Genomic DNA, 5,441 nt, shown 5'->3' with positions numbered 1-5,441 from the left:
GAACCATAAGTTTATGTTAATTGTTTTTAATCCTACTGGTGACTCAACGAATGAGGGCTTATAACTCGGGTTTCGATACCCTCGGTAGGCAGAACGCAGGGAGCCATTGTGTAGCTTTGCACTTAACAACAAGCAAACAACTGTTATAGAAATATGCTGAAAAGAATTACCTGAAATGTACGATTAAGTCATAAAAAAATCAACAATATATACACGTTTCTTATTAGGATAGATTAAGATCTATATATAACATGAAACCTCTGTCGTGTTTTTTTTTTATGTTACTAAAAATATTATACTTTGTATTATAATTGTTCCTTTCTCTCGTATGCGGTAGAAGTTAGTAAAACGAAAAAAATCAAATGAAGCAGAGAATTATTCAGTTTCGGAATGTAATGTAACAACCTTTGCATAAGCCTGTTCAACTTGCTATTTCTTTGACATTCGACGCACCTTTCATGAACTTGAACGTCACCCATATGTGATATAATATTGTGATTATGAGATAAAGCGGAGATTAAAACAGAATTCCAAGAAGCTCAGAAACGAACGTAACTTCAGTTTAGTTCCTGAACTATATTTATTAGTGTTGGAAGAATGGGGCCAAAAAATGTAAAATGTATATAATCGGAATCAGACTTCGATATAGTTTGTCTGATTGTAAAATCGATGACGTGTGTTAACAGTTCTTTCTTCAACTCAACCTTTAGTTCTGTTCAAAAATGATCATCATACTTGAAATTTCCTTTTGTCTTGTAATTTTTTTTATGATTCTTCCTTATTTCTGAACTGTATGATAATGACATATCTGAATTAAAAGGTTGTGGTATTTAAGGTAAGTAGGCAGGAGGCATACAAATAAAATCAATTACTACAATAAAACACAAAGCTAATAAAAATCGCTAGGACAATCGTTATTTTGAATTCGTTTCAAAATGTTAATCTATGACTTTTCTGAGTTTATCGAAGCTGAAATAAAGCGTCCTCTAGTGTTCATCAGTAAAGATATGTCATTGTCTGTCTACTGATATTACGTAGCACATGCCCGTGGAGCAGCGAAACATCAACTCCCTGAATATTTGAGAGCTGCAGAAAACTGGGTGGTTGAGATAAAGCCTTCGAAGTATAGAAGTTATTTCGAGATGTACCTAGTCATTGAAAGAAGACTATAAAACCTTTCCTTTAAATAGTAAAAGGTGTAATTCATAACGCTTGCTTAGCTTAATATACTTTAAATATTTTCCTTAGAGTTTTGCGTATGTGGCATAGAATAGAAAGCTACAAGTTAAAAGCTTTCCTTTTGTCACAACATTGATAATACTATGCTACCATCTATTCTGGAGATTCAAATTTCTTAAACAAGTTAACCTTCAGTTGTACGTAAGTACACAATTTTATTTATATTTTTGTGTTAAGTTTTATAATATGTTAACTGATACTAATCTTTTTTCTATAAATCTGATTTTTTGTTATGCATTTATATGAACAGCTAAAAAAACAAGCTTACCCAGACAAATAATTCACAAGATTTTCAAAACGAAAATCTTCATGACCATTATATGGAGGTTTGTGTCAACTTTACAACTGTTTTTACACACAGTTTTCTTTAAAGCAAAAACTTGTGCGAAAATTGAGAAAGAGTTCGCAGCGTAGTTTTAACTTAGCAGTAAATTCTACTCTATAGTAAACCCAATATCTAACCTTGATGTAATGTATGAATTTATATAAATCATGTTAATATTTTCAAAACAGTTAGCATTTATGATTGCAAATATTAAGCAGATCAATTGATAATTTGTAAATGACGCATTATGTTTGAGATAGTTTATTTGTTTACAATAAATTAAAAACTTTCAGCTGTTAAAAGGTAATTAGGCCAAGAGTTAAACCAAGAATTTTCATCAAAAGAATTGATACGAAAAATAACTGTTTACCAAACATGATTGACTTACAGCTTCTCATGTGAAGGGAGTCAATTTGTTAATAATTAATGATATTTCCTTTCAAGGGTTACTGACTTTGTGTCCTTAGGTAATCACATCAGATCGAAACAACAATGACATCACGAAACAAAATACATCGACTTTAAGTCATATGGTAAAGTGATGTCTATAGTTTCTTTAAGTTTACGACTTTCTTACTGAATTAGTTATTCAATAACGTATGGCTAGGAGATAGGAGTGTTATTTCTTGGGTTCTAAATTTATCATGAATGAATTTCCATGGGTCGCCATATACGTACAAGGACCTGGCAAACTCGATTTTCAGAACAATATGACGAAACACGATAACCAGAATTTAATAAATTCGGAAAATTGTTACACTTCACTGCTGTTTTTCACAGAACACGTTATCATAGTGCTTGTAAGTTTATATTATAGAGACAACTTATAGTAATTAATTTGATAATTCGTCTATGTTAGTCAGATATTGATTAGAAATTATTAGTGTTTTATTAGTGTGATTATTATCATGTTGATTTTAGGTTAATCGTATAAAAACAACATATAGTGATTAGTTCGATAATTCAGATTTTATATTGATAAGATATTTATTGGAATACAATGTTTAGTTTGTGTTGAGACATTATTGTGTATGACGTGAGGTACTTTTCTTATGTATTTCTGTTTTGTCATTACTCATGTTATCTTTGTTTCATTATGCTCTTTGATTTGGAAATATGCTCTTATGAAAAACAATCGTTGATGTATTTTGTCATGTACGATTCTTTCTTACAATTGTGATCGTATATCTCTTTCAAAATATAAATATCTTCAAATAAGTTTCTCCATGTTTATTTGCCGTAAATAGTGCTTCGGGTTTTCAACTTTAAAGCACACAGCCGTAAAAATAAATTCTGTCTGTTAAATTATTAAATTAGACTTGTAGAATTATATAAAAAATATCTTCGCCTGAAGATTTAACTAGGTTTATAGTAAGAAAAATAAACCAATTACTGTATTTTGGTGTTTTAAAACGGGTACTCTTATGTGGGAAATATGTTCGCTTAGATCCAGCCTTTCCTCTTAGAAGCAATCCATAAGGATTATAATAGATGTGCATACATTTACCTGAATGGGATAATTTCCAAGATTATTAAGGCGGGAAGAAATATATCATGCTCTGATAAATTACCATTTTGAATAGATTAGCGAAAGAAGCGGTATAATTTGCATGTTTATTAACTTGGAGAATTTGTAAAGGAAGTTTTCTGTAGACCTCAGTTACTATTATGTTTAGTTGTTACACAGACAGACACAGGGTTAAGTATGATATATCAAACGGTTTTGAATACACAAATCAGTATGTCGTGACAACCATTACAAATATAAAGTTGCAATGGAACGGCATGCATCAGAACTACCTTTTGAGCATTGCTTGATATGTTATAAGTATTTCCGTGTGATGATAACAAAAATTAATATATTTTTGGGGAAGTTATGTAATTGTCCATTCAGACACAAAGTATTCATACGTTTAGACCATAAATATGTGATTAGATCAGAGATTTAAAATTTTTCAAGAAGGAAATATATTTTGTATTTAGCTCCCAATGTGTCAGCCGAAATTTTACGAATTTACTATGCTGAAGTCCGGGATTCGATTCACCGCAATGGACAGAGTGTAGCTTTGCACTAAGAAAACCACAAAAACAACGACAATATTTTTTGTGTTTAATAGCTTTGGAAACAAAGATATAAGGATCATTCTGAGGTACCATGACCACCCAGAAAGATATCTACAACAAGTCCTATGCCAACTGCGATAAGCGAAAAGCTGCATCTTGTAACAGGTGAGAATCCATGAATACAGGGGTCAGTGGCAAAAGCTATCCATGTGCCCCAGGCAACAATACGTAACATAATAAAAAATATATAATCTGTAAAAACGACAAAAATCACGTGTACACAAGCTGCTTTCGTGTCATAGCCATTCAACTGGTATTCATGCTATTTCATATGAAGACATACTGGTCAAGTTGCCGAACGCAGCGCTTATGCATGTCTATGTGTCTCGTATACTAGATGTATCATGGAAACAATTTATGGCAGGGGTTGTGTACGTTAGACCTGACAGCCTTACGATGGAGAATTGTAATGGAAACCAAGCTGCAAGGCAATGTCAAGATGCACAGTCGGCAGATATAACATGACCGGATGTGGTAACATGGGTACAACGAAGTGGTGAAGCCATTGGCTAAAGTGATAACTTAGTGTAGTTAACAAATATCCACACTACCTAGACCTCGCATTAACAAACTTGCTGAGACAGAACTCCGTGGTTAGAGAAAAAGAGCTCGTGCTTTGGACAGTGTAAATACTCTTATAGTTTGTAACCATAACAAAAATATTACGTCTTGTAGAAAGCAGAAAACGCTCTAAACTTCACTATAATCATTAAGACGGTTAATGAATCTTGTAGAAAGACGAAAAATGATAAAAAACGAATGTAATATATCTTTTAAAGAGAGGATATATAAAAATATATCATAGGAAGACAGAAACTCATCAAAAAGCATATTATTTCTTCTAGGAATAAAAAAAAATATCAAACTTATTTCGTTTCTTGTAGGAAGACTGTTAAATATATAACCGTGTCTTGCGTCTTGTAGGAAGACATGAAGAGATAAAATAATATCTTGAATCTTATAGGAAGACAAAAAAATTATAAAACCTATCTTGAGAGTTTTGTAGTAAGATAGGAAAATGTAAAACGTATCTTGCGTCTTGTGAGTAGACATGAAGATATAAACATGTATAGTTTTTCTTCTAGTAAGTGAGGAAAATATAAAACCATATTCTGCTTCTTGTAGGAAGACAGGGAAATATAAAATCGTATCTTGTTTCTTGTAGGAAAGCAATAAAATATAAAGGGGGATCTTGTAGGAAGTAAAGAAAATATAAAATCGTATCTTGTTTCTTGTAGGTAGGCAATAAAATATAAAGGAGGATCTTGTAGGAAGTAAGGAAAATATAAAAGTGTATTTTGTTTCTTGTAGGAAGACATGAAAATATAAAAAAAAAAATATATCTAACGTATTCAAATTACAAGAATAATCCAAAAGAAACCGTCCAACAATCGTAATGGTTGCAACGGTATCCTGCATGTTGTAGGACAGATTATGTACAACTAAAAACCTTGCTTGTAAAATTATAAATAATCTTAAGCTCATATATTTCCACGTTTTCCATATGTGAATAACTTTTACGATACATGTATATTTAATTTTGAAAATCATTTATTATATCTAATTTGTTTAATTCAGGATTCATGTGGAATTATGAATGGAAGATAATCTTAATTTCATCTTTTATTATTTTTATTTTGATTGTAACAGTACAAACCAATGTTCCATCTAAATTTTCTTTGTATTGGGCGAACTACAAACTCCTTTGAGCATTATATTTTCCGTCACTTTTATTGAGCAACTGTACTCCTGG

At 31.4% G+C, this 5,441-nt stretch overlaps 1 protein-coding gene across 1 annotated transcript in view; it reads left to right on the top strand.

The window, feature by feature from the left end:
* Nucleotides 1–1,061: 1,061 nt before the first annotated feature.
* The window catches only part of LOC106472472 (slit homolog 2 protein-like), a 38,295-nt gene continuing 33,915 nt past the window's right edge, over nt 1,062–5,441 (top strand). The window contains exon 1 of the mRNA XM_022401870.1: nt 1,062–1,380. The gene's annotated coding sequence lies outside the window, so the exon portion shown is untranslated. The remainder of the gene's footprint in view (nt 1,381–5,441) is intronic.

Source organism: Limulus polyphemus, unplaced genomic scaffold (assembly GCF_000517525.1).
Source record: "Limulus polyphemus unplaced genomic scaffold, Limulus_polyphemus-2.1.2 Scaffold121, whole genome shotgun sequence".
In the NCBI taxonomy this organism is placed as follows: Eukaryota; Metazoa; Arthropoda; class Merostomata; order Xiphosura; family Limulidae; genus Limulus; species Limulus polyphemus.
Note: the sequence above shows the minus strand (reverse complement) of the source record. Positions and strands in the feature narration are given on the sequence as shown.